This window comes from Argentina silus (genome assembly GCF_951799395.1).
Source record: "Argentina silus genome assembly, chromosome: 14".
NCBI lineage: Eukaryota > Metazoa > Chordata > Actinopteri > Argentiniformes > Argentinidae > Argentina > Argentina silus.
In genome coordinates, this window is record NC_139668.1 from 1,107,629 (window position 1) to 1,132,034 (window position 24,406).

The following is a 24,406-nucleotide window of genomic DNA, read 5'->3' on the forward strand; positions in this document are numbered from 1 at the left end:
GTTTTTAGTTCCTGTTTTAGAATTATGGTAATGGTGAAATTTATATATTGCCCACTTGATGATTTCTACCCTGACCAGGATTACATTTACATTTACATTTATGGCATTTAGCAGATGCCTTTATCCAAAGCGACTTACAACAAATACATTTGTTTAAGTAAGTGAATCATCTATCCATCAGTCATCATAAGATAAAGTAATCAATGCTCAGAGCATGGGCCATTGGCAGTCACAATGCTAGAAGAAGGATTTCTTTTTTTTGTTTTTATTAACAGGAGAGAAACTTGTACAGGGGGGTAGTGGGAGTGAAGAGGTCTTTAGGAGGGGCCGTTAAGATGTAGCCTGAAGAGATGGGTCTTCAATCTACGGCGGAAGATTGGTAGAGACTCTGCAGTCATGACAGCAGTGGGAAGCTCATTCCACCAGCGGGGCGCCAGGACAGAGAAAAGCCGTGACCGAGTAGTGCGGCTGCTGGATCCACACAGAGGCGGCTGTGCCAGGTGGCCAGCCGAGATGAAAGAGCGGAGTGATCAGGCAGGGGTTTGGGGGCTGACCATTGCTTGCAAGTAGGGAGGGGCTGTTCCCTTTGCCGCCCAGTAGGTGAGCACCAGGGTCTTGGATCTGATGCGAGCTGCCAGTGAAGGGTGCGGAGGAGGGGAGTGACATGGGTCGTTGCAGTAGTCAAGTGTTTGGACCAAAAGTTGTGCTGCTTCTCTGGTGAGGAATGGACGTATCCTTCTGATGTTGTAGAGGAAGAATCTACAGGAGCGTGCTGTCGCTGTGATGTTCGATGATGGTGGTTGTCAAGGATCACCCCAAGGTTCTTGGCTGTATGGGAGGAGGTCACAGTAGAGTTCTCTACTGTGATAGAGAAGTCTTGGAGAGGGTAGGCTTTCCCTGGGAGGAAGAGCAGTTCAGTCTTGTTAAGGTTAAGCTTGAGGTGGTGGGCTGACATCCAAGCAGAAATTTCTGCAAGACAGGCAGACACACGTGTTGCCACCTGTGAGTCAGAGGGGGGGAAAGAGAGAAAGAGTTGAGTGTCATCTGCGTAGCAGTGGTAGGAGAAACCATGTGAGGAAATTACTGAGCCAAGAGATTTGGTGTATACTGTATATTATACTGGATGAATCAGGAGTTCTATTTGTATACGCTGGTAAGTGGCATCACACTCACTCCATTTACCATTCCTGATGCTTTCCCTCAGAGTGGTGAGGACTGGGTGCTTGGCTGACATTTCTTCCAGCTCTTTTGGACTGAACGCACATGGCACAGTGTGCTTGGCTCCGTAATAGATATGGTCGTCTCCGGTGTAGTGAGACAGTAGGAGATTGAGAGTCAGGCGTGAAAGTGAATCGTCTGTGTTCTGATTCCCAGGCGTGTATACTACCTTGAAATTTAAGGCTGTAATCTCAAAGGCCATCTTTCAATTCTCACTGGTGGTTTCGACTTTGGGGAGTAAATAGTGTCTAATCGCTTGTCTTACCATTACAAAGTCATTGCCTTGAGAGAAAAACATGACATTTGTTGTATGCTCACACTATGGCAAGCGCCTCTCGCACAGTCTGATAGTAACGCCACTCTACGTCTGTTAGAGTGTGGCTGGCATAGTACACTGGTTTTTGTGCACTGTCTGTTTGCTTTTGCTTCATGATGGCTCCTAGCCCCACTGGACTAGCATCCACGATCATGCGTGTCTCTGCATCATGATTAAAGTAAGCCATTGAGTATCAGCTGACCAGTCCTTTCTTTAGCTCCACGAATGCTACTTCCTGTGCAGTTCCCCATGCCCAGTTGCAAGATGTCTCTGTGAGTCTTTTTAGCGGCTCAGCATTTAGACCTTATGAAGATGGCAAGTTCCAATGTGAAGGTTTGGCAAGGAATTGTGGCTATATTGTATTAATAGCAAAGTGTGGAGGTGCGGTAAACAATGAGACAAGGAGGCGAAGGCAAGTCGAGTCTGTTTACTCTCCACATAAAAATACAACTGACAACAACACTGAGCGGGGGCAACACGTTACCCGGAACCCCTTTACATATAACTCCCGCCCACTCTCTTAAAGGCACAGATGCCCCGGTGAATGTCTCTCTCTCTCCTCCCTTGTAGGTCACTACAAAAGCATCTTAATACGAATAATCTGAATCCAAGTAATATAATTAACACTATGTGCATTGTTGAGTTTGTGCTGATTTAGTGCAAGAATGAACAAATAGAATTTGTTTTATACCCTTTCAACCATAGTATTTAAATAAGGAGCTGTTTGCAAGGAGACACAACCAACCAACACAACCACATCATCACATTCTTGAGACATTGTAAAAGACCAGAGCTCTGTCCCATCGGGGGAAGGGACATTTGAAAATAGGGGCAGAATTTAACTTTTCCCCCTTCACATTATTTTGCCAGACTGAGGATGAATCTGCCCAGTAGTTTACTAGCCCTTAAGAAGCTTACTTCAGCAACATTTGTCTGTGTGTGTTCTCCACGGCCTCCACCTTTGACTGAGCTGCTCTGATGCCATTCTTTGAGTGGACGTGGCCCATAAAATCCAGCTCTGTCATGCAGAATTCACACTTCTTGCTGTTTTGGGTTAACTGCTTTTCTTGCAGTCACCTCAGGACCTTGTAATGACATTTATCGTTCTATGCCTAAGCTTTAGCTTGGTGGGCTAAGGCTCATGTCCTCCATGCACGAGACCCAAGTTTGAACCCCTGTCAGGCACATCCCACACTTTGGGGGTCAAAGGGGAGTGAAGTGCAGTGGATGTGGTTTGGTCACCATGTTTGTGTGATGAGTAACCTAGCCTGACACAGTAAGACGTGTGTTACTGTAACTCACTGATATTATGTCTAGGCTTTAGCTTAGCGGGCTAAGGCACATTACTTCCAATCTGGAGATCTAGGTCAGAACCCCAGTTGGACGCATCTACTAGCTTCATTTCTCACCATCAAATGTCAAAAATAAATGTTCCTTGTACATACATTCTGTTTGAATGAGCAATATGGATGGTTATGTCATATGTCAGCATTTCAGAGTGAATAGATTTATCCAGAGACATCATATGACTTGTTTGATTCTTCTTCATCAAATGTCACATATAAAAACATTAAGCTGTTCTTTATGTCACAGTAAGTAAATGTTTTGTAATCAAATGAAATGTAAAATATGGATGTTTCTGTCATATGTCAGCATTTTGACATTCAAACATAGACCCAAAATAATTCGATTTATCCATAGACATCATATGTCTATGTAGCGTAGGTGGTTTGCGGACGACACAGTTGTGGTGGGGCTGATCTCAGATAACAATGAGGAAGCCTACCTGGAAGAGGTGGCGGACCTGTCACTCTGGTGTCAGGAGAATAGCCTCATCCTGAATGTCTCCAAGACAAAAGAGCTGATTGTGGACTTCAGGAGAGCACAACATCCAAGGACCTACACGCCGCTGGACATCGGTGGGACTGCTGTGGACAGGGTGAGCAGTTTTAAATACCTGGGAGTCCACATCACAGAAGACCTGACCTGGACTACCCACATCAGTACACTGGTGGGAAAGGCAAGGCAACGCCTGTTACATCTCAGGCAGCTGAGGAAATTTAAAGTCTCCCGGAGGATCCTTCAGTCCTTCTACTCTGGAGCTGTGGAGAGCATCCTGACTGGTAACATCACCGTCTGGTACGGTAACAGCACGGCCCAGGACAGGCGAGCTCTGCAAAGGGTGGTACGCCTGGCAGAAAAGACCATGGGAGCTCCAACCCTCCCTCTCCCATGTCCTGTACACTAGGAGGTGTAGGACCAGAGCCTACAGGATAATGAAGGACCCTCACCACCCGAAAAACGGACTGTTCCAGCTGCTGCGGTCAGACAAACGCCTTCGCTGTCATGCAGCAAGAACAGAGAGGCTAAGACTGAGTTTCTTCCCCCATGCCATCAGGATCATCAACAATGACCCCACCAGTGCCCCCCTCAAGTCACTCACACACTCACTGACATCATAACACATATGCACACACATAATTATCCATTGCAGACTCATCTTCCACTGTAATTATCTGTACTGTCAACCTGTCATTGCCATTGTATATAGCCATTCCATTGTGTACAGTGCTTCACCGCTGTTTATACTGCTTATACTGTTTATACTGTTTATACTGTTCATACTGTTTATATTTTGTTATTATTTCTATTTTATTTTATTTTATTCTATTTTAAAACTTATTGTTGCACTACTCTGTGGCACTGTCACTTTCACTGTATACTTGTATGCACGTGACAAATAAAGAATCTTGAATCTTGAATCTTGAATCTTAGAGACCACGTTTGCATGATGAAAACCCAATCTCTTAATTAAAATGTCAAGTTACCGATATAAAAGCAAAAACTTAAAATGTTGATGTTTGTGACTGTGTAATTCTGATGTCTGACTGAACATCTGAGAATTGAAGAACATTGTACAGAACCAGGCTCTGCACAATGGGGGACCGTGCCTTTTCCTCCCACGCACCATGTCTTTGGAACTCTCTTCCTGACAATCTAAGGGCTTCTCAGACTGTTGGAGCTTTTAAAGCAGGCCTTAAAACGCATCTTTATCGGCTGCCCTACCTTTCCTCCTAGACTTTGATTTCTGAATTTCCGATGATATGGTTATATAGTATGTTTTTGCTGTTTTATTTATATCCTTAGAAATTATTCTTCTATAATGAAAAGTGCTTTATAAATGTAATACATTATTATTATTTTAATTATTATGTAAATAAGTAATTAATTCATTTCAAAATAATGTGTACATACTGTATATCCTTCTAATGTCAGCATGACGTCTCATGACAAAAAGTATGCTTTTTAAATGAATTGAAGAATAAGAATACCTTTTTATAATGCACTTTCTTGTAGTGTGGAAAAGGCCAGCTCCACTCCATTCAAATACATTCCTACATAGAGAGAAACCTGAACTACAGAGCTACCTGCCTTCCAACCAGGCAATGTAAACCCCCTGCCACTCCCTTTCCTACTCTTCCTCCTATCTAAAGTTCCTTGTTTGAAAAGAGAGGGAAGGTAACCTGTAGAACAAAAGACTGGCTGACCAGATGTTTGTTTGTTTTGATTTCAGCGGGTTGTATGCGTGAAGTAGTAAGTTATAACAGTGTTTTATTTACAGTCTATTGTCATTCGATTTTTTATTACTATTTAATGACAATGTTTTAGCAGTTATATTGGTAATATAGTGTCCTCCATAAGTATTGGAAAGAGGAAGCATTTTTGCTTCTTTTAGCTCTATACTCCAATAGTTTGCATTTCAAATCAAATAGTTACGATGAGGTTAAAGTAGAGATTCTCAGCTTTATTTCAATGTTTTCTTGTTTAGAAATTTAGATTGGTTTCACCATTTAGAAATTACAGCCCTTTTCATACATAGTCCCCCTATTTCAGGGAAGTATTGGAAAATTGGCTTGACAGGTGTTTCTGGTTAGTCAGGTGTGTTCCGTCACATAATTTGTGCAGGCATAAGAGAACTGTCAATGTTGAGTATTAGCTTTTCATTTGGCTTTGCATTTGCCTTTCGAGTCTGCTAATGGTGTCTGTCAACATGAGGACCAAAGAGAGTCACATCAATGAAAGTCAAGGAAACCAATATGAGGCTGAAATATCAGAAAAATCAACCAGAAACATAGCCAAAACCTTAGACTTTCTAAAATCAACAGTTTGTAAAATCATTAAAAAAGAAAGAAAGCACTGGTGAGTTCAGCAGTGGCAAACAGGCTGGTAGGCCAAGGAAGACTTCTACAGTGAATGACCGAAGAATGCTCACCGTAATTAAGAAAACCCCCAAAATAACCGTCCCACAGATCAGGGACACTCTCCAGGAGGTAGGCGTGAATGTGTCAGACTACCATCCACAGAACATGTCACCAGCCGAACTACAGAGGCTTTACTGCAAGGTGCAAAACACTAGTTATCCTCAAAAAGGATGGTCAGATTACAAAAAGTATGTAAAAAGCCTGCAGCTGTCTGGAAAACGGTATTGTGGACAGATGAAATGAATATTATTATGTAACACAGTGATTGCAAAAGGGAAGTTTGGGAAAAAAGGATCTGCCCAAGATTTACAGCATAACCCCAGCATAACCCCTGTGAAACATGGTGGAGGGGGTGCTATAGTTCAGGCATGTATACTGTAGTTGCCACAAGAACTAGCTAACTTGATGATGTTACTGCTGGCGGCAGCAGCAGCAGCAGCAGCAGCAGCAGAATGTATTCTGAAGTGTACAGAAACATCTTGTCTCCTCAAGAACAACAAACAAGATTTACATCCAATTTAACATGCATTTAATTTCCTGATGATAAGATTTTAGACAACTGAAGATGGCTACAGTACAGGCCTGGAAGAGCATTACCAGAGAATATACCCAGCGTCTGGTGGGGTCAGTGGGTTGCAGACTTCAGGCAATTATTGCATGCAAAAGATTGTCGGCCAAATACTGAACATGAATACTTTATTAGGACATGATGTTTTTTTCTAATATGTTTGGAGCCCTGAAATAAGGGGAGTATGCTTACAAAATGTTGTACTTTCTAAATGGTGAACCCAATCAGAAAAAAACCCATTGAATTAAAGCTGATTATCTCTATAGTAATAGTAATTAGTAATTGATTGTTTTCAAATCCAAACTATTGGAGTATAGAGCTAAAAGAAGTCAATATGCTTCCTCTTCCTTCTTGTTATCTGTTTGCAATACCATTAATGAATACTATATGTATTAATTCATTCTCAAACAAATGATTGTTTATGGACTAATGTCCTAACTCCTTTGATGTAAGACCTATCACTGCATTTATTGTAGTTATTCTGTGTATTTCCAATTGGGACTTTAACACGTCTCAGTCAAAGGGGGAGAATCATAGTGTTCTTTTGATTGATTTTAGCCAAGCTATGTACAGTATGTTGCATATGACACATTTAAACCAAATCATGTGATTTCAGTATTTCTGTGATATCATCATTATATTTGTACTTTGCACATTTGTGATATGTATTTAATGTAATTAATTCATGACTTAATTTTCATGACAAAAAGTCACTGCCTGACTTCAGGCATAGAAGAAGAAGAAGAAGAAGAAGAAGAAGAAGAAGAAGAAGAAGAAGAAGAAGAAGAAGAAGAAGAAGAAGAAGAAAAATACGTCTGTAAAGGGAAACCTCGCCCCTCATCATGCATAAAACCTGAGGGGTTTCAAGCCAGGGTCAGTCGCAGTGTAGTGCACCTTGAGAATTTAAGGCTGTAGTGTCTAGCTCAAGGGCACAACGGCGTGAGATGGCATCCAGTATACTGATGACATGGAGCAGGATTCAATGGGAGCGGAATTGTCGCAAAAATAATGTTTTATTCCTTGGGACATCCCTAAAAGATCCTGTGAGTTTCAAGTCTCTAAATTCAGAATTTACCAGTTTGCCCCTCAGATTTCATCTCAACACAGGTGTCATCATTTTAGACGTCAAGACCACTCTGTCAAAACGTATATGCTGGTCCAAGGGGACTGTCAAATAAGTCAAATTTGGGAACATCTGACCTATTTAACCCTTTCAATTTAAGAAAACAATCTTAATTCCCAGCAAATTTAATTGACTTCCAAGTTATTCATGTCCAAGTAGATGATCTAAATTGCTAAACCTAACTTGTGTGGGCTGGTAGAGTGTCTCATACTGACCAACTGAGCAAAGTTTGGAGCTGATTGGAAATTTTGTTATGATATGTTTTGTTATGAAAATGTTGCTTTCTAAGGGGTTTGCACTTAAGGCAATTCCTGTGAACACAGAAAGTTAAGAATTAACTGTTTTACCCCTCAGATTTCATTTCTGCTGTGTTTTGATGTGAGAATAACATAGTGGTTAGTGCCAGTGAAGCGTGTAGAATCCAAGCGCATTCACACAATTTAACCAGTAGCCTAGATGACAAAAAAAAACCTGGCCACATCCCCCGCACCACCTCTTCCTATGTGCCTGGTCGATTGTCGCCTGGGCAATCCTCCTCCTATTCTCACAGGTCAAGAAGGACTTATTTCTATACAGAAAACCAAGTTTAACTCTCAAACTCTTGGTCAGTTTTTCAACATACATTTTAAAAGACAATCCAAATGCCCAGGGCCCAGTAAACTTGTAATCTGGATCAGAATGAGATATCCATGATCAGATGACTTATTTCCCCTGAACCACTAAAAATCTGCCAGATAGATCTGATTCTGGATTGCAAAAAAAAAGAACCCAGATCATTCTGGCATCTGGATTAAACATTTCAGATCATTGAAAACAATATTACTATTAAGAATATTATAGTATAATATTCATAGGAAAAAACAAACTTAGTTTTATCAAAACTATGCTGAAGGTCAAGAATAGCCTGCTGAGCAGAAGTAGACAACAGTATCATCAGCATAAAGATGCAGTTTACAACTGTTCAAGGACAAACCAACATTATTTATGTAAATTCTAAACAGCAGTGGGCCCAGACTCTAACCTGAATTTCATGTTTGCAATAATGCCTATGCTTGCTAAATGAGGCACATTGAAACAATTAAACACTTGCTCGATCGAGACACTGACTCTCTCGCCAAGTGAAATATGCGCCCAAGAGACTGGACTTGCAACTAGGTCCTCTCGTTCTAAGAGTGAGACTGTAGGTGCTCTGCTATCTACTGAATGTTTAAATTTTTCTCATGGATTTAACATATAGGTGATATGTTCTTTTGTTTTATTGTGAATGCATATAAATTGAATTGCTTTGAAAACATAATTAAAACTGAAGGTGGCAAACAGATTTTAAATTATTTTTTAAATGACATTTTGCCATCTGTACAGTCACTGCAGCCCACACCCTGGAACAGTTACCCAGATAATTAGAGTTTTTCCAACTAAGCATTTGTGATAAAATGCTTTCCGATTCCGACTTTACTGGCACACTAAATCTGCGTGACTTTCTGTTGTGCGATAGTGATTCACTTGAACAAATCTTTTAGAGAAATGATTCAGTTGACTGAAAAGACTACCTCAAAAAGAAAGAATCAGTCTCGAACTGCAGATCACTAGTGGGCCACATAGGTTTGCATCACCACCCACTCTTACAACATGTGTTATGTTAAAACAATCGTAATACTGTATATTGTCAGACTGTTTATATATAGTCAGACTGTACAGTGGTCAGTTGCATCATCCATTGTGGTATAATCCAAGCATGAGGTCCAGAAGTTGTACTGTATATGAGGACCCAACAAGTTTACATCATTTTGTGCTGCACATTGCTGTAATAAGATACAAGCACTATATTACATGGGTAGAACAAGCATCAAAGAGGTGAAAACTTGTTTGCATTTCCAATAATGGTGCTGGCATTACTGTATGTCCTAAAAATGTCATTACCACGTAACACTGGTGACTGCTCATCATAACCCAGTCAGCAGAGAAATGACAGTCCAGATCTGGCTGTTTTCTACCTGTGGCCCATGTATCACTTTGTTCCCTGGGCCAGAAGTGGGCTGGCTCTGGCTGCCATTCCTGAGCCTTATCTTTGCCCTGAAAAGGCCAGATCTTGGCCAGCATGTGGCCCAGTTCCCAAACACACCCAGACCAGAGATACCAGCTTTGTATCCTGTTTAACAGTATCACTATAGAGCCGATAACACATTATGGGGCCGATCCGAACTGTGCTATCCTGTGCCGGACCTCATTGAGTACGACTTTGTATAGGAACTGCCTGCTTTCATTTTCCCTTGCCCATTAGAGCCCTCTTAGGGCAGGAGCTGATGTAAAAACGATGCATTACCACCACCAGGTGGACAGGTGTGATTGGACAACCTCACAACACGGGCGGGTTTAGACTTTGTCACAGTTGCCCACCCCTAAGAACAGGTACACGCGGGCTGACACCAGATAGGTTGTGGGACCAGCTGAGCACGGTGTGAAAACTGCTTAACTGCTTAAGGCCTGTCTGTCATTTGTCTCAGCATGTTTGTGCTAGAGAGAGCATCTACAGAGCATTTGGAATATTCCTAAAGCACACAATATTCAAACATGTTCAGCGACTGGGAAATCACGGGGCATAAAACAAGACTGTACCTACAATAGACTGATAGAAAGAGAAACTAACTGATAAGATACCAATGGTAGTAAAACCACAAAAGCATAAAGCTTAGCGTTAAAAAAGGAAGCAAGATGGGAGGACAGAGAGGTGAGATACAAGATACAGCATTTGAATAAAGAGCCAGTCTGTAAAAGATATCATCCAAAGCAGACAAAAAAAACATTGCAGCACAGCTCAAATTCCACTCAAACTTGCACACACTTACTTCAATGTCAATGTCATGCATACACACTTACTTCAATGTCACCTGAACTGATATTTCTGAGAAGAGAAGCTTGACACAGCTACAGCTGCACAGACTGTTTTTGCGAGTCACAGGGACCAAGAGGGGACTGAGTGGGGAAAAAGGCACAGGCAAAGGCAAATGTGACATCTGGAGAAGACAAGATCTTGCAGTTGACTTGCAGGGAGATTGCAGTTGACTTGCAGGGAGGGCGGGGGACCACCAATTCCAGCACTGCACCCTGAGCTCCAAGACTCTATATTGCATGTTAGAATGTGCATTTCAGTTTAAGACTGTATGCATCAAAAAGAAAACAGTTGGAGTCAGGGTTTTTTGGAATAGAGCGCCCTTGTTAGGGGGTCAACGACAGTTACCACTTTTAAGTCAAACCTCAAGACCCAGCTTTTTAGAGCTGCATGTGGTTGCCCTTATCAACCCCCCTTCCCCACTGCCTTTCCCCATGTTGAGATTATTGTGTACCCATATGCTTTTATTTATGTTATGTGTTTTGGTAATGGGTTTGGTTTTTATATAGTGTGTTAAGACCTTGGTGAACATGCACTTTAAAAATAAATAAACTTGAAACTTACAGTGCTGGTTTTACTTCTGTGTGCATGTCGATGTGTGTTTATATTTATCTTTGTGTGTGTGTGTTGGGCTTAAAGGTTCAGCCTATTTTCATGTTTAAGTGAAATATCATCTTACCCTGAGTTGTCCTCATAAACCAGTAGTAAAATATTCTCCAGTTCTCCGTTATCTACTTTGCTACCACAGCACAGGTAACAGTTAGCAGCAATTAGATAGGATTCAGATCGTAACTAGTTTAACATTGTTGAAATTACATGCCAAAATCTCCTCAGAGAAACATCAAACAAAGTTTTCTTTTTTTCTTTTTTGGCATTTCAACAATGCTAAACCATTGGAATCCTGTCTATTGGAGACAGCGCTGCTAACTGTTAACATTTGCTGTGGTAGCAAATTAGATAATGGAGAACAGATATATAATTATATTATCAAATTAAGCATTAATGGTTAGTATTTGGTCGACAATCCTTTGCATGCAATAACTGCCTGAAGTTGCGACCCATTGACCCCACCAGACACTGGGTATCTTCTCTGGTGATTCTCTAACAGGCCTGTACTGTAGTCATCTTCAGTTGTTGTTTGTTTTTAGGTCTTTTTTGCCTAAAATCTAATCGGCAGGAAATTAAATGCACGTTCAATTGGATTTAAATCTGAAGATTGACATTTGTTGAAAGTCTGGCCCTCCCCCGACCTGCATCTCCACCTGAGCATGCTGCTCTGAACTTCAGAAGAGGGCTGCAGCGCTCAAGTCATGGCAGGCTCCCGAATGGACGAGCGGGGATGGCGGTGTCACGTGGTTACCAATGGATTCCGGATGGAGCGCCCAGGCGTGGGAGGCTGGCTCCATCTAGTGTCCTCAAGCTAGAAGTATCCAAGGAAGCCGAGAGCTCGGCTCAGGGGATGATTCAGGATGGGCTTAAAGAAGAGGTTGTTGAGCCAGAGGGGGGAGAGGAAGATGGTGATGTCAGTGTCTCTCCTGGCTCCTTTGTGACATGGATTACCTGCAGCTGGATTTTGATGCTGAGAGTATGTGTACTAACACATTGAAATATAACCAGCAAAGAAGCACACTATATACTACTGATTTTATGTACTACTAATATGCTAAAGTATAACCAGCAAAACATATTATATACTACTAGTGATATGTACTACTAAGGTACTGAATGTCTAATGGCAACAAATACTATTCAGACATAAAATTGATCAGATAACTTGGGGTTTATTTATGTTGAAAGGAGGTTTTGCCTGTTTTATGATTTGAAGGATGAAATTGATCTGTCTAACTATGTGTAACAAATAAAGTTGAAATGTAATAAATTGGAAAGGGAAAGAGAGAAAGTGGAATTAAGTCAAAGTTGAGAGAGGTTTGGGTTGAGTCCAGAAGGCAGTGGGTTCCAGTAAATTAATAGTCAAGGATGACCCAGAGGGGGGTAAGTAGGAACTGTAAATGTCAAGGGGACCTAGAAGCTTTGCTCAAGTGAAACAGTTATGCTCAGAGGAGCTCATGAAGGGGCAGGGTTATACAAAACTAATTGTTAGGCGTATTTTAATGGACATTTTCCACATATCTCAGAGGAGGACGGATCCCTAAAGAGACCACAAGGTCTAGTCCAATCAGGGTATCCGCGACCAAAATCCTTCTCTGGAGAGAGTTTAGATTCGGAAAGCCCCCAGTCTGAATTGCTGTTAGTACCAGGAGTGGGCTCACTCTTTTTAGCTGCCTATATTCAGTGGAAGGGATTGCTAGGGGTTGAGTGACCACTTCACTTGTACTGGGAGGTGGGCCATTGTAGTTCCTCGGCTGAAGGTACAGTGTTACTCAGCAGGGCTGATAGAGGATTCGAGAGCAGCCACTGTCAAAACTGTACGGAGCCTCTCTAAATTTATTCTAGGGGCAGCCAGAGCTAGACTTATTTTACTTATTTTACTTCAAGAACTATAATGTCTATCAGTATTAGTTTTTATTTTCTTTAACTCTTTAGTTATTCGTTTTACTCCAATCTATTTACTTTAATTTCTTTGATTTCTTTTATTTTACTTTAGTCACTTTAGTATTACACTTTTGTTATATTTTGTTAAACTACTTTACTCTGTTACTGTAGCATCACAATACATTTTAGCCTGGAAAAACTCCCGAGTTGCTATGGCAGTATGCTTTGGGTCATCACCATACAATGATTTGGAGGCATTTTCTTACGCAGACAAGATGCTTCTGTACACTTCAGAATACATTCTGCTTCCTCCATCAGCAGTCACATCATCAAAGACAAGTTAGCCCATTCTAGTGGCAGCTATACATACCCAAACCAGAACACCCCCTCCACCATTATTCACAGATGAGATAGTATGCTGTAAATCTTGGGCAGATCCTTTTTTCTCCAAACTTGTAATCACTCTCATACATGGTAATATTCATATCTGTCCACAATACCTTTTTTCAGACCTCTGTAGGCTTTTTACATACTTTTTTAGTAAACTCTAACCTAACTATAATTTTTTAGGATAACTAGTGGTTTGCACCTTGCAGTGAAGCCTCTGTAGTTCGGCTAGTGACATATTCTGCCAATGGTAGCCTCTGACACATTCATGCCTACCTCCTGGAGAGTGTTCCTGATGTGTGGAACAGTTGTTTTGGTTTTGTCTTAATTATGGTGAGCATTCTTTGGTCATGCACTCTAGAAGTCTTCCTTGGCCTACCAGCCCATTTGCGGTGGCTGAGCTCACCAGTGTCCTTTTCATTTGCAGACCCCGAAGGCAAACGCAAAGCGTAGAATCAATACTAGACACTGACAACTCTCTTATGCCTGCACACATTTTGTGACAGAAGACGCTTGTCTAACGAGACACTTGACTAACCAGACACCAACCAGTCAAGCCAATTGTCCCATTACTTTTGATGCTCTGAAATAGGGTGACTATGTATAAAAAGTGTTTCTAAATGGTGAAACCATTCAACCACTCAAATCTAAACTTCAGTATAGAGTATAGAGCCAAAACAAAAAATGCGTCAATGTCCCAATATTTACGCAGGGCACTGTAGATATGTCTCAAATACCTCAAAATATGTAAATAGGATCACATAATTCGGCAGTTATACATACATCACTTCATTAGCTGGGTATTTTCCAATATCAAAGTCAATTGTCTAAGCAAATGGCTGTCATTGCATTACAAGCAACTATTGTAGACCACAGCAGGAGCAGTTGTAAAGTGTACAGGCAGCAACACTCCAGCAGAGGGCCTCATAAGGTCAGTGTAGAAAGGCTCTGTGAAGCACTGCTATAGGAGGCCTATGTTCGTCATACAAATGCACATTCAGACACATTGTGCATCTGTCTGTCTGCGGTGGCCAAATAAACACTGTCGAATAGGAACAATGAAAATGGGTCCTAACATTGAGATAAAAGATAGAGCTACACTCTGCATAGTCCATGTATTTTGTTCATGATGAGACTGAGGGGAAGGTATACAGAATGGTGGACCATGTGTACCATGTAAACTGAGAATGGACACAACCCATCATACTGCTTGTGCTGTGTATCTCAGGCTATTCATCTTTACCCACAACTTCCCTAGGTACAGTATCCATCCATCAAAGTGTGGCCTATACCAGGGCCGTGAAATCAGATGGTTTTAATTCTGGCTCAGTTCATAAACTGATTAATTATATTCATCATTTAAAGAGGAGGTTGGATCATGTTGAGTTACAGATGAATTACACTGAATTTCTCATTGAAAGACCATTATGGACTGGTGGTCCAAAAGTGAGTGCATCTGTGTTTCCTGATGCATATCAAACTGCTGTTAGTCATCCCCTTTATTTACCTTTTATTCCTTATGCCGGGCAGACACAAATTTGCCAAGAGCCAAATTTTCACTATGAAATGTGCAGGTCATCAGCGGTGAACTTGACACCTAGACTTGCACAGTGTGAGTTGGCCGATGACATGAAGAGAAGACATGATCACGTCCGATTTGAATTCTGACAAAATGCTTGGGTTGTGCCTCCTTTCTGCAGTGTAAGTATTTTTTACTTCTTTTGGCTCTGCATCGTGCCCCTAATTTCAGCCACCAAGAGTGATGGGACAGATTTATTAAATGTCCAAATTAAGCACTCAACTTTAGTATTTGGTCGACAATCCTTTACATGCAAAAACTGCCTGAGGTCTGCGACCCATTGACCCTACCAGACGCTGACACCACTTTTTGGGCCTGAAAAACTCTCTAGTTGCTAGTGGCAGTATGTTTTGGGTCATTGTCTTACTTACCAGGTCTAGTGGCAGCTATGCATGGCCAAACCATAATACCCACTCCACCATGTTTCACAGATGAGGTGATATGCTCTAAATTTTGGGCAGATCCTTTTTTAATAATAGTCATCTATTCTTCGTCTGTCCACAAGACCTTTCTCCAGACCTCTGCAGGCTTTTTAGGTACTTTTTAGCAAACCTGACCATCCTTTAACTAATGGTTTGCACCTTGCAGTGATGTCTCTGTAGTTCGGCTGGTGATGTATTCTGTGGATGGTATTGTTTGACACATTCACGCCTACCTCCTGGAGGGTGTTCCTGATCTATGTGACAGTTTGTTTTGGATTCTTTCTTAATTATGGTGAGTCATCCACTGTAGAAGTCTTTGTTGGCCTACGTGCCCATTTGTGATTGCTGAGCTCACCAGTCCTCATGTTGACAGATACCAATAGAAGACGAATGCAAAGGCAAATGCAAAGCCTAGAATCAATACTAGACATTTACAGCTCTCTTATGCCTGCACAAATTAATGGAACACACCTGACTAACCAGAAGCACCAGTCAAACCAATGTCTCATTACTTTTGGTGCCCTGAAATAAGGGGACTATGTATAAAAAGGGTTGTAATTTCTAAGTAGTGAAACCAATATGTACACAAATAAAAAGCTGAGAATCTCTACTTTAACCTCATAGTAAGTGTTTGATTTCAAATTAGAGTATAGAACCAAAATGATACAAAATGCTTCACTGTCCCATCATTTATACAGGGCTCTGTATGTCTATATGTAAGATTACATTGGCAATTAAAGGTTCCAATTTTCCTTTCTGCTTTTTCTTGAAAAAATACTCAAAGAACAGAAACAAAGATTGTAAGCTAGTTCGGTAAGTAACGCCAGCTATAGCTAGAAGCAATTTTCAACAAAAAGTGTCGAAAGATTGTTTCACTCAGTCGCAAAGAGGCAGATGAAGGGGGTTCAAAGGATTATATTTGACTCTGGGCACTAACTTTACAAACAGGCTAGCCACGTCATTTAGCTAACTATGAAATAAGATACATCATTGCATGTGACAAGTCGTTCTAGAAGGAGATACAAAATGTTGTTTACCATTACACATACTTTGACCTAAATGGCAATTTTCTGACTTGAATCATGCAATATGTCATATATGAGCTAAAAACATCAACATTACTTATGTGGACCATTGTTCATTACTAAAATGTTCAATTTATTATTTCATGCTTCTCCTCCTACTTTCCAGCCCCCCCTCTCTGTTTGCAGGCTACCAAAAAGGAGTTAATGAAGATGTCCTGTGTTAAGCATTATATAGTAACATCAGTGTTAAGCGGAAATGATGAAGCTCGCTATATAAATGTATAAACTACACAGATGCATGCCCCATAACATCACCTATCCTACCAAAAACACAGAACCCTCATGTTTTGTAGATGGTCAAACAGCTTTTCTTGTGCCCCTTTCTTTTTTCATCCTCCCAAAATACAGAATCTGCCATGAATGTGTCCAATAAATCCAAATTAGCGAGCCTTAGCACTCCTTTAGCCTCTAATGAGATCATCTGGCTACATGGGTCACTCAGTCATCTTGTCAGTCTCCTTGCAGGGGATGGGATATCCTCCACTTCCTGGATGGCCCACGCTGACCCCTGCCTATACTACAGTTAATTTACTGTCCCTTGCAAATATTTATGAGGGCCATATGGGACAGCCAAATACAATCAATAATGCACTTGAGAGGGAAGTATTAGTGGATTAGAGAGCGTTTTTGTACTGACAAGGGTTGTACTGACATGGTTTACTTTCCTGGGCCAAGACAGATTTGTGGAACTGGCTCTCTCTTTGGGGTCTCTATTGAGATGTGAGAGCATGTTATGTGATTGTGTGGAGAAAAACATGAGTAGAAATGGATGTTTTCGATTGTCAAGTTTAATTATACAGACACTTTGTCAAGGGTAAATGTTTGACCAATGTTCATGCTGTTGACCTACAGTAATTGGAATTGACCCCAAATTCATTGAAATAAACACAAATAACTATGGTCCAAGACAAACTAATAATGTTAATTTGTTCTCTAATAATGTTCTCTGATTCCATGAAAACATGCAATATGATAAATTGTTTAATAGCAACAAATGTGCAAATCCATGGAAACAAACAAAACGTACAAATTGTATGTAAAGGCCAGAGGTCTTAGAAAGCACTTTGTTTGGACCAAAACAGCACTCTCCACTCAATCCTCTTTATCTCATTCCTTCCATTTAGCACTACTTTAAAGCTCAAATCTACATACTTGACCTCTATGGCAGACTGTCAAATCGAATACTCAGAGTAATATGCATCATCTGAGACATGGCATAAAGAGAGAACCTCTCCATTTTGAACCAAGCTCTAGGACCACATAAGAGATTCCAAGGCAATCAAGATACAATGGCTAAACGCATCTATGTTTTGTCAGTGCATAGGGTTTAATGATCATGTTAAAGAACGAACACCATTCTAATAAACGGTAGGCAGCCCACTCAAAGCAACCCACAAATCAGCAGCACTCACAGGTGTCACCAAGTGCCTGATAGAGTGCACCAGCATCGATCCTACACTCAATCTTGATGGCCAACAAAAACCCTGGAAATACCTGCCTACTCTAGAGCCAGGCAGACACTGTGAAATTGTCCACGTCATGCTGTCTTGGTGCAATGTACACTGCATGAGCAGACCTGGTAGAAATGGCACTGACGACAAAATAGTAAGACATTTCAGCTGTGTAGCCATAGTCTTCATATGCACAAGAAAACCCCTAAAAAACAGGAGAATTTAGACACAATTTCCAGCAGTGGACAGAAGGGGCCATCTATTATTCCAAAATAATTGGAATTTCGAATGATCATGATAAGAAACACCTAAAAAAACGGTCCCACAGATCAGGAACACTCTCCAGGAGGTAGGCATGAATGTGTCAGAGACTACCATCCGCAGAATACACCACCAGCCGAACTACAGAGGCATACAGATGCAAACCAACCATTTTTTATCCAAAAAAGGATGGTAAGGTTTGCTAAAAAGTACCTAAAAAGTGGTCTAGAGAATGGTTTTGTGGACAGATGAAGGATAGATGACTGTTATCATGTACAATAGATGACTATTATCATGTTCAATGAAAGGCAGGGAAACCATAATGAGGCTGAAATGTAGGGTTTATTTTAACATTTAGTGAGTCATTGTATAATTATATGTACATTTATTATATATTGTATATGACATTGTTGAGGCCCTGTGCAATGCAACCATTTCACTACTCTGCTCACAGACAATAAATCCACTTTGACTTCAGTTTTTAAGTGGGCATGAGGTTGTCTTTGGATGAGGGGCTACTCCTTTGTAATGGAGGTCTTGTAAAGAGGTGTTGCTCTGGGAGTGTGATTCTTTGTAGGCTCTCACACCTCGTTATCTGTGGACATGCCAGAGTCTCTATCGGGTCCAGAGCATATGTTGGATATTTTGGTAGAGACATCAGTCAAATGTAAAGTGATATAGCCGTAACATTTTCTGTTCTACATCACAACATTGTCGTTTACATCCAGCTCATCTTACATGAGTCAAGGTTGTCCCAGTAAGCCTCCCCAATGTCTGATTCTGCCTGCGCTAACATTGGAAAGAGATTAAAAAAAGAATCAAAGTTCTTACCAGACATTATTCATCATGATAAGACAGGATTGGAGAAAGAAGATTGGAGATAACATTTGCCACTTGCTACAAACAATAGAACACTACAAGAATTCAGGGAAAACAAGTAGAATTGTTATAACAGATTTTGAGAAAGCCTTCGATAAAGTACAGTACTGTACGTCTAAAATTCAACTTCTGAGAATCTCTTATAAAATTGGTTAAAGTCATAATATAATAATCCTATATGTAAAATAATAAATAATGGTTATTTCTTTGAAAATATTGTGGTGTTAATATTGAAGAATATCGAGGTGTTAAACAAGGTTTACTAGAGGTGGTAAACATGTTTGCCCTCTATCACCATACCTGTTTATTATGGCCATTTAACTGTTAGCTATTAAATGGGTTATATGCATGATAACTGCTCATGTTCAGTTTGTCAACATGTTCCTAAATAATTGGTATAAGCCCTATTGGATGATTCAAAACAAACCACTGTCAATTTCAAAAAATAGATAGACAGATAGGATAAGCCTGGGGTACTTCAGTGGAGTCTGTAGAGGGTTGAGTGGTTGAGAGTGGTAGAGTTGGTTGGTTAAGTGGTTGAGAGTGGTTTCAGTGGGGTAGAACTAGTAGCAAAACAGTGCATTGTTCTGTAATCATTCTAAGAATGTTTTCCGCAGGTTTTTTGTTGTTTTTATTTAAGAGTCCTGAAAGGTCCATGGCAGTTGCAGTAACAAAGGTGCTAAAATGCTAAAGATAGCTGTGATGGCTGAGTCGATAAGGCGTTAGACTCAACATCCTAATGGGATCTCCCCATTCAAACCCTGCACACAGCGCAGACAACAATGTCCCTCTTTAAGTACTGATGTCAGCCCACCTCTGGAAACTTGATATTCAGAAAATTGACCATTGCAGAATGGTTAAGGGGTTTAGTGTAAAACCAAACATTCTTCCCAATGCCTTTGGGCTTTCCTTTCAAACTCTTTTCCTGTAAGTCCCTTTCACATGTCAAGAAGTAACTTACAACACTGTAACAATGACATTCAGTGGCCAACAGTGGTGGTGGAGTCCTTAAGGCGTTGACTTGAAATCAAATGTGGTCTCCCTGTGCATGTTCAAACCCTGCTCATGGCGTGCTGTTTACAAAATCTTCCCTTATGTTGTAAGACTGCAACAGACTTTCCGCTAATTTCGAGCAAAGTCAAAAAGGAGTTACATATCTAAACAGAACAAAGGAAAAACAGGCAATGTTGCTTTCTCACGTGTTACACATGTATTTGTGTAATGTAAGTTGCATCTTTCTAATATGTCTTCTGTGAAATGATATTCAAAGGTCTCTGTAGCAAGTTCCGTTGTACACAGAGGCGGACACAGTGGTGTGATTAGGGAATGGTCCCGTTTATTCATAAAAGTTCGTAGTTACGTTGGGACTTTCCAGCCCTTTGGCTTTCCAGCCCTTTTTCCTCCAAAACAGAGGCACACACATCTTAAACCATTTAGTCAACGAGGCTTCATTCACAACAGGTGCGCAACGGAGCCTCGCTGACGTAACCCTGGCCACGGTCCTGTAGCTCCCTCTACAGGCCGAACGCTGCATGTCCCCCCACATACCCCCACCGCCCGACACAGGCCGGGGACACGCCGGCCGACAACCTACTCCCCCCCCCCCTGCACGGGAGAGGAAGTCTGCCACGACCATCTGTGCCCCCGGTCTGTGCACGACCGAAAAGTTGAAGGGCTGCAACGCGAGATACCACCGGGTAATCCTTGCGTTCACATCCTTCATGCGGTGGAGCCACTGGAGGGGAGCATGGTCGGAGTAGAGGGTGAAAGCGCGACCCAGCAGGTAGTAGCGGAGGGTGCCGACCGCCCACTTGATGGCCAGGCACTCCTTCTCCACCGTGCTGTACCGGCCCTCCCTCTCCGACAGTTTGCGGCTCAGGTACAGCACCGGCCGGTCAGCCCCCCCCACCTGCTGGGTCAGCACTGCCCCCAGGCCTCTATCCGACGCGTCCGTCTGTAGGGAGAAAGGGAGGTTAAAATCAGACGCATACAGGACCGTTTCTCCACAAAGAGCGCCCTTAAGGGCCTCGAACGACACCTGGCACTGGCCCGACCATTGGACCGGATCCGGGGCACCCTTCCGGGTGAGGTACGTCAAGGGACTGGCCAGCTCTGAAAATCCCGGCACAAACTGCCGGTAATAGCCAGCCAGCCCCAGGAAGGCCCTCACCTCCTTCTTCGTCTTGGGCCGCGGAGAAGCGGCGATGGCCGCAGTCTTCTCAATCTGCGGCCGCACCTCCCCTCGACCCAAGTGGTACCCCAGATACCGAATCTCCCTCCGCCCGATCACGCACTTTTTCGGGTTGGCCGTCAGCCCCGCCTGCCTCAGGGACCGCAGAACAGCAGCCACACTCTGCACATGCTGCACCCAGGTGTCACTGTGAATGACAATGTCATCCAGGTAGGCAGCAGCATAGGCAGAGTGCGGCCGCAGAATGCGGTCCATGAGGCGCTGAAAAGTGGCTGGGGCTCCGAACAACCCGAAAGGGAGCACCGTGAACTGGTAAAGCCCGAGCGGAGTGGAGAATGCAGTCTTTTCCCGGGATACCGGCGAGAGTGGAATCTGCCAGTATCCTTTCGTACAATCCAATATCGTAAAATATTTGGCCGTGCCAAGCCGGTCCAAGAGCTTGTTAACCCGGGGCATTGGGTAGGCATCGAATTTGGAGACTGCATTAACCCTTCTATAGTCCACACAGAACCGTATAGACCCATCCGGCTTGTTAACAAGCACGATGGGGCTACACCGGTCACTGCGGGGCTCCTCGACCACACCCAGCTCCAGCATGGCCTCCAATTCCCTGCACACAATGTCTCGTTTGTGTACCGGCAATCTATAGGGACGCGTGCGCACCGTTAAACCCGGCTGCGTTTCTATATGGTGGTCGATAAGCGTAGTCCGACCGGGCAGGGGAGAGAACACGTCAGCGAACCTAGCTTGCAAATCTGCAACGTCCGTGGCCTGGCTAGCAGAGAGATGGTTATCAATGCCGACCGGAGTGCTAACTTTTGATTTTGGGTCCGAACTCATCTCTCTCTGGAATTATTGTAGCCAGAGCAACAGTGACCACGTCGTTCCATTTTTAAAGGAGATTTACGTGATACACCTGCAAGCTATCTCCCCGGTCCGAGCGTACTACCTCATAATCCACGTCCCCCATGCGACGTGTGACCACAAACGGCCCTTGCCACTTCGCGAGTAATTTCGTGCTGGAGGTGGGTAACAGTACGAGCACCTTGTCTCCCGGTGTAAATTCTCGCAGATTAGTTCCCCTGTCGTATAGGCGCTTTTGACGCTCCTGGGCTTGCAGCAAATGCTCACGTGAGATAACCCCTAGGGCGTGGAGCTTTGTGCGCAAGTCCAGGACGTATTGAATCTCACTCTTACTGTCGCTATACCCTTCCTCCCAATTTTCTTTAAGAAGGTCTATGACACCCTGGGGCTTACACCTGTAGAGTAATTCAAACGGGGAAAACCCGGTGGAAGCTTGGGGGACTTCCCGTACCGAAAACAGCAGGGGATCTAGCCATTTATGCCAATTCCGACCATCCTCGTGTACAAACTTCCGGATCATTGACTTCAAGGTCCGATTGAACCGCTCACAAAGGCCATCAGTAGCCGGGTGGTACACACTGGTTCGAACCGCCTTGATGTTCAACAACCCGTACAGTTCCTTAAGGGTGCGTGACATAAAATTAGTGCCCTGGTCGGTGAGAATCTCTTTCGGGATTCCCACGCGGGAGATTACTTGAAACAATGCCTGCGCTACACTCCTGGCAGAAATATTGCGCAGCGGTATTGCCTCGGGGTATCGGGTTGCGTAATCTATCAAGACCAACACAAATCGATATCCTTGTGTACACCGATCAAATGGCCCGATAATATCCATGGCAATGCGGTCGAATGGGTTCTCGACCAATGGTAAGGGCCGCAAGGGGGCCGGTGGAATGGCTGGGGGATTTACCAACTGACATTAGCGCAAAAGAAGCGCACCACCTATGCACCTCTGCCCGAATCCCCGGCCAATAAAATCGAGCCATTATACGGTTTAGTGTCTTATCATACCCTAAATGGCCCGCCATGGGGTTGAAATGAGCCGCCTGGAAGACCATTTCCCGGCGGCTACGGGGGACCAACAACTGGGTTACTTCCTCCTGGCTATGTGAGTCACGACTTACTCGGTACAACCTGTCGCTGATAATCGCGAAATAGGGGTGGGCGCGTACTGTGTCTGGCCGTACCAAAGTACCATCAATATATACCAAAAACTTGTCAAAATCAACAGTTTGAAAGCACTGGTGCGCTCAGCAATTGCAAATGGGCTGGTAAGCCAAGGAAGACATCTACAGTGGATGACCCAAGAATGCTTACCATGATTAAGAAAAAAAACAAAGCAACTGTCCTACAGACCTGGTACACTCTCAAGAGGTATGCATGAATGTGTCAGGTTACAGTTTGCTAAAAAGTACATAAAAAGCCTGCAGAGGTTTGGACAAAAGTTTTGTGAATATTATCATATATTGCAAGTGGAAAGTTTAAAGATAAAAGGATTGGGAAAAGAGGAAAGATTTACAGCATACCACCTCGTCTGTGAAACATGGTGGAGGGGGTGTTAAGGTTTGGCATGTACAGCTGCCACTAGAACTGGCTAACCTGTCTTTATTAATGATGTACTGTAACTGCTGATGGCAGCAGCAGAATGTATTCTGAAGTGTACAGAAACATCTTGTCTACACGAGTACAAGCAAATGCCTCCATTTTCATTGGATGGCACTTCATCATTATCATCACTTCATCATATAATAAGACAATGACCCAAAACATACTGTCATAGCAACTCAGGAGTTTTTCAGGGCCAAAAAGTGTAAAGTTCTTGACTGGCCAAGTCAATCTTCATATTTAAATCCAATTAATTTTCTGATGATACAATTTTATGCAAAAAGACCTCAAAACAAACAACAACTGAAGATGGCTGCATTGCAGGCCTGGCAGAGCATCATCAGAGAAAATACCCAGCATCTGGTCAGGCCAATGGGTCGCAGACTTCAAGCAGTTATTGCATGCGAAGGATTGTCGACCAAATACTAAACACAAGTGCCTAATTTGGACATTATATGAATCTGTCCCATTACATGCGGTGCCCCAAAATAGAGTTGTCATTTGTAAATTGTGAAACCAATATGTACACAAATACTATCAACTAAAAGCTGATAATCTCTACTTTAATTTCATAGTAATCGTTTGATTTCAAATCCAAACAATTTGGAATATAGAGCCAAAAGAATAAAAAATAAAATGCTTCACTGTCCCATTACTTACACAGGGCACTGTATTTAGACATTTTAAACTTCAAGCCTTTTTAAGCTGCATGAATTAACATGGGTTTCAATGAGGACCATTGGGTTTCTATGATACATTTTAAAATGCATCTCCTCTTTCATCTTTTAAGCTTGACAACCCAATCCAACTTT